This window comes from Dipodomys merriami, unplaced genomic scaffold (assembly GCF_024711535.1).
Source record: "Dipodomys merriami isolate MVZ:Mamm:240054 unplaced genomic scaffold, mDipMer1.0.p SCAF_5, whole genome shotgun sequence".
NCBI classification, from domain to species: Eukaryota; Metazoa; Chordata; class Mammalia; order Rodentia; family Heteromyidae; genus Dipodomys; species Dipodomys merriami.
In genome coordinates, this window is record NW_027206068.1 from 47,376,536 (window position 1) to 47,389,054 (window position 12,519).

Below are 12,519 nucleotides of genomic sequence, written 5' to 3' on the forward strand. Positions count from 1 at the left end.
AATGCTATTACACTGTTGGTGAGAATGTAAACTTGTTCAGCCACTTTGGAAAGCAGTATAGAGGTTCCTCAAAAGACTAAACACAGAGCTTCCTATGATCCAGAAATTCCACTTCTGGGCACTTATCCAATTAACCACAAACCAGGTCACACTAAAGCTACCAGCACAACCATGTTCCTTGCAGCATTGTTTACTATACCCAAGACATGGAAACAATCCAGATGGCCCTCAATTGAAGAACAGATCGAGAAAACCTGACACATATATATATATATATATATACGTATATATATGAATATATACATTATATATATATACGTATATATGTATATATATGTTATATATATAATGTATATATATACGTTATATATATAAAACGTATATATACATATGTATATATACGTATATATATACAAAAGAATTCTATGCTTACATCAGAATGCTATTGCCCCATTCATAAAGAAATGGAAAGACTTGGGAAAAAAATTATATTAAGTGAAGTAAACCAGACCCAGAGAAACATAGGTTGCATAGTTTTCCTCATTTCTAGTAATTAGAATGTGTCTATAAATCTACAAGTAAACCCAATGCATGGTAAAAAAAATTATGCTTGGACATGATAAATTAAACTGGACTCTAAACATTCACATACTGAGACCAAAGGAGGATATTACTAAGAGAGGATCACAAAGGTTCAATAGATATTTCATATGATCATATAAAATTACATTTATTGAAATGAACTCCAAGAAATGGGAGCAAGAGAGCTTTTATTTTACTTTTTGTGATTTTTGTTTTTGCTTTTCCTCTTTTGTCACTATTTTTTATTTCTATACGTTTTGTCTTGTATGTAAGTTTTTCTGTTTTGGGGAGTAAATGGGGAAGCATAGAAGTAATGGGACACAGAGTGAACTAATTCAGCAGTGATACTCACTAGACACTACTTGAAAAATGAATTATACAATCTTCAGGGAAGGGGTTTGGGAGAAAAAAACGTTGGGAGAAAATGAGTGAAGAGGTGACACTGTTCAAAAAGAAATGTACTCATTACCTGACCTATGTAACTGTAACCCCTCTGTACATAACCTTTAAAAAGAACAATTCTAGTAATTCAGAACACTATAAGTTGCAAGTGAGAAATATTCTTCCAAATAGTGCTTACTAAATTGTAGCTATTGCCATCATTTAAAATATTAACCCATAATCTGAATTACAATACAGGAATGTGCAAAATGTCCACATAAAAACTCTCTGAACAATTAACATACATTAGAGAAAATGAATGAGAGGGAATTATAGCAGAGTATTTGGGGAAAGGAAAAGACAAGTAAGTAAAGAAGGTGAAGAAAGATGACTATGTCAAAGTACTTTATATGTAAGCAGGAAAATAGAGCAATAAAAATCAGCTGAAATTATTTTAAGAAGATAACAAGAGGGAGAGTGATAAAGTAAATCTGATCTGAGCACACTTTATGCACGTATGTAAATATTACAATGAAATTCCTTTGAACAACCAATAAATACTAAAAAAAAAAAAGCTATTTACCCAACTTTAAACTGTCCTTTTAAGGACAGCACTAACTATGCACACAATTCAACCTAAATACAAAGTTGAATAAACATAAGCAGCAACATGATCTGCATATAAGCAAAATGTAAATCTGATATAAAATATTAATTTAATGTTCCAGAGAAAACAACTTTGGAACTTATGACAGGAACTGCCATTAACATCTCTGGTTACAGAAGGTAAGAATTTATAAATAAAACTTCTTTGTGGCTGATGGTGTCAATTTTCCCCTATATTTAATGTTCATTTATAATAATATACCTCAGTTCTATAGATGAGATAAAATTATTGATAGCCAGTCTTTAAGCTGTAGTTACTTTTACCCACATATATGTAGTTCATCAAACTTCAGAATCACTAGGAACCACAGCTACTGGAAACCACAAAGGTCCCCTTTTAAATATTGTCCTCCAATAAGACTCTGAAGACAAAGTTGCTACGAAAAGCTGATGACAGAATTGTGAAAGGCTAAAAACTAAACATCTACTAGAGTGTGTGACTCTGTATGTGTGTGTTGTGTGGTGTGTGTGTGTGTGTGTGTGTGTGTGTGTGTGTGTGTGTGTGTGTGTGTGTGTGTGCTTGTACTGGTACTGGGGCTTGAATTCAGGGCCTCACGCTGTAGCTTAGCTTTTTTGCTCAAGGGTGGCACTCTAGCATTTGAGCCATGCTTCTTCTTCCAGCTTTTTGGTAGTTAATTGAAGATAAGAGTTTCATGGACTTTTCTACTAGCTGACTTCAAACCAAGATCCTCAGATCTCAGCCTACTGAATAGCTAAATTACAGGCATGAACCACCAAAGTCTGGCTTAAATATCCACTCCATAGTGCAGAGAAGCACCAGCCATTACCTTTGATAAATTAATTTTCATTTAGTTTAACAGGTAAGTTTCCTTTTATATGACAATAAAATTTCAACTATTATGCCTAGAGAAAAAAAAGGACAAGGGGGGACGGGATGGGGTTGAGAGTGGGGTTGGGAGATGGGAAGGGATGGGAAGGGAAAACAAAGGAGGAGGCAACAGTGCTTCACAAGAAATGTACTCATTATCTTGCCCATGTAATTGTAACCCCTCTGTATGGTATTTTCACAATAAAAAAAAAGAAAAAAGGACATTTTAAGATACAGAATGTGGTCACACAACTGAAGTATAAAGCATAAGTTTAATATGAACAATATTCAGAACCAGACAGATATCCTCCTCAAACACCTACAAAACACAGATTTCCTGAAAGTTCACAGTGCAGAAAAAGAAAATGAGACAAATTTCTAGGATCAAATCTGTAACTTGGGCTCCCTACATAAGAGAAAGTGATAGAGACCCTTTGATAATCTGCATAAGGAGTTTCAACCAAATAATGAAACTCAGATTTGTGAACTGAACTTTTTAGGACCATGAATTTAGCTTATGTCTATATCCAAATACCTATTCCTATCCTGCTAGTATCTTTTGACTACATAAATTATAAAACCTGGAAAGGGAATATGGAAAACTAAAATTAGATTGGAAGACTCATTTTCCCCATGTTTTATGAAATAGATCATGCTTTGAAGTGTTTTGTGAAATAATGCCCCAAAATAACATGCTCTTTTACTTAAGAATAGTGAACCTAATAATTGATGAAAATATTTCTTTGAATCTAAAATCCCTGAGATCTGATAGTCTAATAAATCTATGCTTAAAATACACATACATTATATCTATGATGCTGAGAGTCTGTTTTAAAAATAGGTTAGCCTGATATTATTATGTTCAGACATTTGAAAAGGTTTTTCCCCTAAATAATATATTATTTTGTGTAATTTTCATTCTTCTTATGTGAAATTTGACCTAAATTTGCTTTCTTATTTGTATAAAATTCTTTTGATATCTCACTTGAAAGGAAAAGATAATGACAGAGTAAAGTAGAATTCTTTTTCCACAATAAACAAACTAGAGACTAGAATCTTTTGATTATGTTTTGTGATATAAAAATCTTGATGATACATTTTATTTAAATAGAATTCTAAAGTCATAACAGATATCAAAATAATTATTCAGTTTGCAAACTGACTAAAAAAGGAAAGGTATAATACTATTCCTTAAATGAGAATAGGATGCTTTGAAGAATAAGAAAAAAGAAAGCTAATTGGCAGAATTTGGTAATAATGCCTCATAAGATAACAAAGAGGGAATCACGATTCTCATAGCAGGTTCTAAGGGGCTTACATTTTAAACTATTGGGGATACCATTTCTGCTTCCTCTCACATATCTTCTTCTCATTTGAAAAAAATGAAACACAATTCCCTTCTAACTTAAGTTTCAGAATTCTTTCTATAAGATACATAAGAATATAGAATAGAGAAGAAAATAGAACAGGGCTGGGTGTGGTGATTCATACTTGCAATCTCAGCTACATAGGAGGTGTGAACAGGAAGATCATAGTCTGAGGCTGGCTTGGGCAAAAAGCACAGATCCTAACTAAAAACTAACTAAAGGGAAAAGGACTAGGAGGTGGGACTCAAGTGTTTGGTGACAAACAAAACAACTGAAATTCTCAAGGAGAATGAGATAGTCCCTATTTAATTTGGGGCTTTCTGTTCCACTTTGAAGTTCTGCAAACCTTTGGGATTATTGATGTGATATTGTGTTCTGGTGTGGGCAAATGCACAGGGCCCTTATCCCAGCCAACCAGAAGTGTGAAACTTATAGATTTCCTAAGGAAAATTGTGACTTGTGGACCTTTCATCTTCTGACTTGGCGTATCTTATCAACATAGCGGTAAAAATGGTTTGCTCTAAAATCAGCAAAGAAAAAGCTCAATAAAATCTGTTTATTCTTGCTGACTAAACATCCTAACTCATTGGATTGTTTAAAGTGTAGAATCTAAACCAATCGTAGATTAAAAATTTTGTGCTATACAGTAGAGATTTGAGATATGTACACATATATACAAATATATGTACACATAAATATACATATATATATACCTCTTTGTTCAAACTTTATATCATCCCATAGTTTTTTTCTGTAAAGAGTTCCATTTATCATTCTCTATGAGTTTCTATCATTTAAATCCAAATGAGCAAATACAAAAGAAATATACAGATGAAGAAGAAACTTATTTGTGTTCAAGTATTACCAGCTATACTTTCCTGTTTCTTCTAGCTAATGCCAATTCAAATTTTGTGCTTTGTCTCTGAATCTTCAAATTATGAGAAATGCAAGAAGACTCAATGAATAAGGGGTTTGAGTTATTCTATTTACATTTCAATACTTTCTTTAAAAATGACATTTCTAAGGAGAAAATATAACAATCTGAAATCATTTGCTAGGACACTAAATGCACATATATCACAAGTTCCCAACAAACAAGGGGAAAAATGAAATTACAGAACCAAACAATGTCTTTTTTTTTTTCCATTTGACCCATGCATCTAGGAGAAACTGTGAGAACAAGGAAAGGAAAACACTTCTCTGAAAGAAGCAAAACAGTCGAAAGGCAAAGGATGCCTTGTTTGTAGTTACTGTGGTAAAGAGGTCAAACTAGTCCTGTAATTCCATACTTGAGACAAAAATGTTGCCTCTGTCTTTAGCATCTCTATGAGCTTTAAAGTTCTAGAATGTTGGCTTTCTTAATTAAGTTTTGAGTTCACGTCTGTTTCACTTATCAGGCCTGAGTTTCCCAGAGGCCAGAGGATTATCACAATATTTACACAAAGCAGTAATACTACACCCTATCCAAATTAAGATTTAAGAGACTTAAGAGTCTTAATAGTCCATTTTTTAAAAGACTGACTCTTTGGAAGCTCTTAAATGCTTGCTTAAAAACCAAGTTTTTAAATAAAAACATTTAAGATGATATCAAAAATATGTATTTCATTTAATATTAATATAACCAAGAATTTCCTTCTCTCTTAGAAAAAGGAAAAAAGGCTAAAAATGGTTTCTGATCTTATAAACCTACATGTATCTGACAAAAATAATACACAAAACCTTCTGGTCAGTTTTAAGGACAAAGGACATAGTAGAGACTTATACTAATAGCCAAGAGTAGTATCTTTCCAATAACATAAATGCAGAACTTTAACATCACACTTCATTTTATCTAAAAACATGAATTCATTTCTAAACTCATATGGTATATTGTTTATCGAAGGATTTCCATCAATAAAATAAACAGTACTGATAAAACTGGAACTTGTCCTCAAATCCAAATAATTACAAGACAAAATTTAAATATAACCATTACATTGTTTTTAATAAGACATCAAACTTTCATTCAATGTTGCTGAGAATGGAAGCTAATAGGGCCTTATTGGAGCACAGTTTTCCTGGCACCTTCCTATAAAATAAATAAACTTTTACCATATGATTTACTATTCACATACCTTGGTATTTACCCAAAGGAGTTGAAAACTTACATCTTCACAAAAATTCAGCCATACAAGTAGTATTTAATACTTAAAAGAAGTAAGTTTTCATACCACTGAAAGAGACAAAGAAGTCAGGCACAGGTGACTCATGTCTATAACCCTAGCTCAGTGTCTCAGGACACTGAGATCTGAGGATCGTGGTTTGAAACCAGTTCAGGGAAGAAAGTCCACAAGACTTTTATTTCCAATTAACCACTAAAAAGCCATAAGTAGAGTTGTGGCTCAAGTGGTAGAGCACTAACCTTAAGCACAAAAGCTCGGGGATAGCACCCAGGGCTTGATGTCAGGCCCCAGGACCAGCACAAAAGAGAGGGGTGGGAGAGAGAGAGAAAGGAAATGTAAATGCGTAAGTGAAAGAAGGTAATCTGAAAAGCTTCATATTGTAATGACTTTAAATATTAAGAATTCAGAATCTTAAAGAATTACTCAAAATAAAAACTTGCTTTTATAGTTTTTCTATAGAATCCTTTAAAATATTTTTTGGACTCTACCGTTCAGCAATATTGGGGGTTTTTTTAGGGTTTTTTGTGGTTTCTGGTACTGAGAATGAATTTAGGGCATCAAAATTGCTAGGCAAATAACTACCACTGAAAACACCCTAACCCTTTAGCAACTCATTCAATGTAATTAGAAATTACATTGATACTGCAGAATCATTACTCTGAGTTCAGGGCATCAGTAACAGTCATCAAAATCTAAAGTATTCAAACATACAGAAATTTCCTAGTTTTTCCCTTTATTTAAGTTCTTAAAGAAGGGTTAAAGACTTGTGGAGGAAGTTTTCATGTAAAAAGTTACAAATCAAATTGTGGAAAAAGACTTAAAAGATATCCTCCAGGACGTTTATTTCTCCTTTTAGATGACATTCAGCAAAACCTGGTTGCTTATGATTGGTTGCTTATGATATTGCCTAAGTTGAAGCATATTCTTTTTTGGGGGGAAGGGGGGGTGGAGGCCCGGTCATGGGGCCTGAACTCTGGGCTTGGGCGCTGTCCCTCAGCTCTTCAGCTCAAGGCTAGCGCTCTACCACTTGAGCCATAGCACCACTTCCGGCTTTTTTTTTCTGCTTACACGGTGCTGAGGAATCGAACCCAGGGCCTCATGAATGCAAGGCAAGCGCTCTACCACTGAGCCACCTTCTCAGCCCAGTTGAAGCATATTCTAAGACCACCAGAAAGTAAAGGGCTGTCAGGCACCGGTGGCTTACGCATGTAATCCTCGCTACTAAGGAGGCTGAGATCTGAGGATCTTGGTTCAAAGACAACCAGGGCAGGAAAGTCTGTGAGACTCTTATCTCCAATAAACCACTAATAAACCGGAAGTGGCGCCGTGACTCAAGCAGTAGAGCAATCGCCTTGAGCTGAAGAGCACAGGGACAACGCCCAAGCCCAGAGTTCAAGCCCCGCGACCAACCAAAAAAATAAAAAAGCAAAAGGCTGCATCAGATGTCTCAATAGGGCGTGATTTTGCGCACTTTCATGAAACTTTCCCTTCTGAACTTGTCCATGTCAAGTGTTTTGAAATTAATTATTTGAAATCCATCTTACCCTACACAACTTTATGTGTGCTTCTGGCTTGTCCACAGTACATTCTAAGCAACTTCAGTACAATAACGGCGCAAGTACTGCTACCAGACCAAGTGCAACTTCTCACTTCAAGATAGGTCAATTTTGGTGAGAAAACATTGAGGCGAGGAAGAGTACTGATTTACAAAGCCAGCCAGACAAGCAGGTAGAGGACTCTTCTCACAAAGCTTATGTTGTTGGAAAGCTGATTTAGAGCTGATTTGTGTAGACAGCTGAGAGATGGCTCCCTTGTCACTAATGCTTGGACAACGCCTTTCTGATTCTTCCCAATCAGAACATACTCCAGTTCTGCACATCTCAAAAATAAAGATTAGTGTTTCAGCTGTTTTTAATCTTAGGTTCCTTCCCCATCTTACCATGGACAGGATGGGAAACAATCGCTGCTAAGGATCCTTTGTTGATTGCCAAACTCCCAATAATGGTGGACACACCCTTCAGATTTAGCTTCAGTTCTGAGGAGTTGACAAATATTTAATTTATTTGATTTTTTTATTTTTTGCCCATCTGGGGCTTGAACTCATTGCCTGGCCTCTGTACCTGAGCCTCTCTGTGCTTAAGGCTAGCACTCCACTACTTGAGCCACAGTGCCACTTCTGGCTTTTTCTGAGTAGTTTATTGAAGATAAGAGTTTCATGGACTTTCCTGCCCAGGCTGGCTTTGAATCATGATCCTCAGATTTCACCCTACTGAGTGGCTACGATTACAGGCATGAGCCACTGGTGCCTGACCAAATATTTATTATCTTGATTTGTTTCCTATCTAGGATTATTTATTCCTCATTAACTCTGGTATGGTTTAGATCAGTGTGGCCATTTAGCTTGATGGATGACTTTCTAATAAACCTCTTACAATCTGAAAGGGAAAAAAAAGTCACGAGAATAAGCTTCTAGTTAGTTCTTTATCCAAATCGCACCAAACTAACAACAGCAAGAAAATCTATGAATCCCTAACCTAGATAACCAATGTAAGAAGTTTTTAAACCAAAAGCCATTGGGGAAATAAAGTGGCATAGAAGATAATACAGGTAAATTGAATGAATGAGTAAAACAAATGTAATGAATATAGGTGTTCATACTTGGGAAGTCTTACAATCATCAATTGCCTTTAAACTGAAGACTTTGCAGAAGTAGAATATCAATGAATACTCGTCTTTTCTTCAGTCTAAGAGTACTTGATTGCTGCACTGTTGTTACACACACAGGAGATTGTTTTTCTTTTGTTTTGTTTATGGAATTCATAGACTTGCCTAATAAAGAAAATGAGACTGGCTTTAATATCTTTTAGTAATTAAATCTCAGCTGGCTTAAATTAAAATAAACAAATCATAGATTACAATCAATGGAATTCTTAAGTTGGTATCTAATGATTGCAATCATCCAAAAACCCTTGTTTTAAAAACCCAGCAGTTAGCATTTACTTTCTCATGCCTTTCCTTGATACATGAATATCTGCTGCACTGTAGATTCTATGTTTACCTAGTGCTTAGCATAGGGTCTGCTTCACAGTAAACATCCAAGAGATGCATAGTTGTTGAATGGATGGGAAACTTAAGTCATTTTCACTGATGTGAATAGCTTCCAACTGTTCAATAGTCATATTCAAATTACCTCTTCTTCAGCATAGTCTCATCATTACCACTATCACAGTTCACACACTCTTACTTCTACAAGGCAGGCAGAACAATACCTACGAAAATGACATGGACTTTAGCCCTGAGTGCAATCTGGACCTGGTTCACTTGGGCATTCATTCTACACTCACACTCAAGAAATGATAACTCAAATGTTTCTGAGTCATAAACATAATCTCCACACTTGCCTTTGAGGAAGACTGGGTCCACTAAATCCATAGCAATTAGGAAGTCATTGTCCCAGAGCTTGGCATACAGTGTCATCAGCAAAGGTTACATTTTATTTCTTCTTCTCTCTGTAGTTCTCTTTTCTGTGTGCCTACCTCTGCCTGGAGCTGGAACTAACAAAATGGTTTCTCTTCAGTCCCAGCCTCTGGAACCCAAATGATTTACCCAGGCCAACAACACACACCAAGCTTCAGTGCCCAATGCCTGCATAGGTGTTCTTCACTATACCTGCAAAGGAGAAAAAAAAAACACATGAGTTACAAAAACCTGGAAATTCTAATATCTCTTCTTGAGTTTACTCAGAACTCCTGAAGGGAAAATCCCAACATGCCAGCATCAGGTTTTAAGTTCTTTATATTTAATCCAAGGATGTCCTTCTAAAAATAATGAGAAATTTTGTCTAATTAACACTTGCTATTCTCTCAAAAACAGACTTTGAAAGTCAGCAGTTAAAATTTCTTCTTTAGGTTTTTATGATCATTTGAAATTAAAGTAATTTGAAATCTTTGTACCAATTACTATTCCATGGAATATTTCTTCAAAATCTTAAGTAACTCAATTTCAATATAAAGTATTAATTAGCCATTTATACCTTCTCAATGTCACAAGTGACCTTTATTTAGAGGTTGTTGAGGCAATTCAGTGATATAACCAAATTAAATTTTAACCTTAGGTACAGGCAATTATTTTTTAAAAGGTCCCTTAATAGTAGCTAAATAGGCCCTTGTTTCACTTATGTTCTAAGTTATTTCTCCACTGAGAGTTAACAACTGTTGTTCCTTTGTGTAGTCATCAACGTTAAGAATTTTCTGTGCAGCTGAGTCAGTTGTATGTTCACCCATGAATAGAAAGTGCAGGCATAGCTGCCCACTCCTCCACACTATAATATTTAATTCCGGACCTTGGTTACTCTTGTTGGGTATAATGGCTCACATCCGTAATCCCAGCTACTTGGGAAATAGAGATAGAGAACCTAAGTCAAAGGTGAGCTAAGGCAAAAAAACCCCATCTCAATCAACAACCTGGGCATGTTCAAGCTTGTGATTGCAGCTACATGGGAGGCTTAGGTAGGAGTATTATATTCTGAGGTCAGCCATTGTCAACAACCACAAAAAATAACTAAAGTAAAAAAAGGGAGGGGAAGGACATGTCTCAAGTTATGCAGTGCAGTCCTAGCAAGTGCAAAGCCTTGAGTTTGGATTCCAATGTAACAAATCAAAGGCTACAATTTTCACTTTCCTAATGAAATCACCTTCTATGCAGCTATCCCTGTTTGTTACATTGCTTTCCTCCCTTCTTCCCCCTTAGTTGCTTTTATTCTCAAATCTGAACTCTATTATTCACTATAGACCTAGTTATTAATCTTATTCACTTTACCATTGACACTATATTAGAATAGTTATCTCTAGCTATCTCCTTGGTGTTTTCTCAATTACCTTGTTTTGCTAAAATGAAAACATGGCAATAATCACCAAGCAGATGAAATATATAATTATTTTTAAATGCATCACTACAAAGATGACTGCATACATATAGGAAGGGAAAAATAAATAAAAATCTCACTCTCTGTTCAAGATGATTTGGTTCTCTAATGATATGAATCAAGCTGTAGTTTTGAATTCTACTTCACCTAGTTAGCTCAATGTTACTTAATTCCTCCAGAATATGTTTGTTGAACACATTCTGTGTTCTGGACACTGTATAAGATTTAAATGACTTTTGGTGAAGAGTCAGAGTAGCTCCTGCTCAGATCAAGCTGGAAGCCTTACAGTCTTACACATTAATGAGTGACATAGAGGGAAACAGGATAATCTGAAAGAGTAGGACCAAGCATCCTGGGTATCAGCAAGGCCATCAATAAGTAGGACTGTGGATACCAAATGAAATAGCAGATGTGAATATAGAGTACCCAGGTGCAACGTAAATATGAATAGATAGCATCGACTGATGCTGTGTACAAGGGGCAGGTGTACTTGGTGGGGGGGGGGGTGGTGGAAGAGTATGTTTGATGGTGGTAACATGGAAAATGCCATGTGTCTGAAATAGAGCATCCCTCACCACAAATTTGCTGGTGCCAAGCAAGTGCTTCAGGTGCCCTATCCCAAACACAGCATGGAGAGTATCTGTCCTCAAAACTGCCGGTCATTTCTTTTCCATTGCTGTACGAGGCAGGATTTTCTTTGAGGAATAAATTCAAAATGAAGGATCCCTGAATGCACCAGGAATTTTCACAGTGGCAAATCGTGATTTGTTGACATGTATGTCCAACATGTACAAAGGAAAGGTAAGAAGTTCAAAAGAGCCATTATGAGGAAAGATTAAGCTCTCTCTGCATTATGATAATCCCAAATCTCCCTTTTCTGAATAATTGCTCAGATTATCATAAAAATGAGATAAACTGAGTCATCTAGGAGAAGATTCCTACTAGGAAGTCCTGACTTACACAGCTTTAGAGAATCTGTGTACATAGGAAGACCAATGGAAGAATGGTATACCATGAGTTCTTAAATTTCTCAGGCACACTCTTATCCTGTTTCTTGACTTGGACTTTCAGGGCACTGACAAATACGTGTAAATAAATTATCTAGTTTGCTACTAGATTGAAATATTTTTCAGGTCTAGCTAAATTCTAATATTTAGCCATGTTTTATAATCCTGGATGGACAAGGTAAAGATGTTTTACAAAGCCCATGAAATTTATTTCATCTGTATTTTATGCTTACTAATAGTTTGGTTACAAAGTGATAAGAAACTTTAGTTTGACACTGATATATTGATGTACTATTTACTGCAATTTTTGACTTATTATTTAACCTAGATAGAAACTCCCTGGGTCAGAGAATTTCCACAAACAAAGAGAATTATAAAAGAAGGTTTGGGGGCTGGGAATGTGGCTCAGTGGTAGAGCGCTTGCCTTGCATGCCTGAGGCCCTGGGTTTGTTTCCTCAGCACCACATAAGCAAAAAGAAAAAAGCCGGAAGTGGCACTGTGGCTCAAGTGGTAGAGCGCTAGCCTTGAGCTGAAGAGCTGAGGGACAGCGCCCAGGCCCAGAGTTCAGGCCCCATGACTGGACCCAAAAAAAAATAAAATA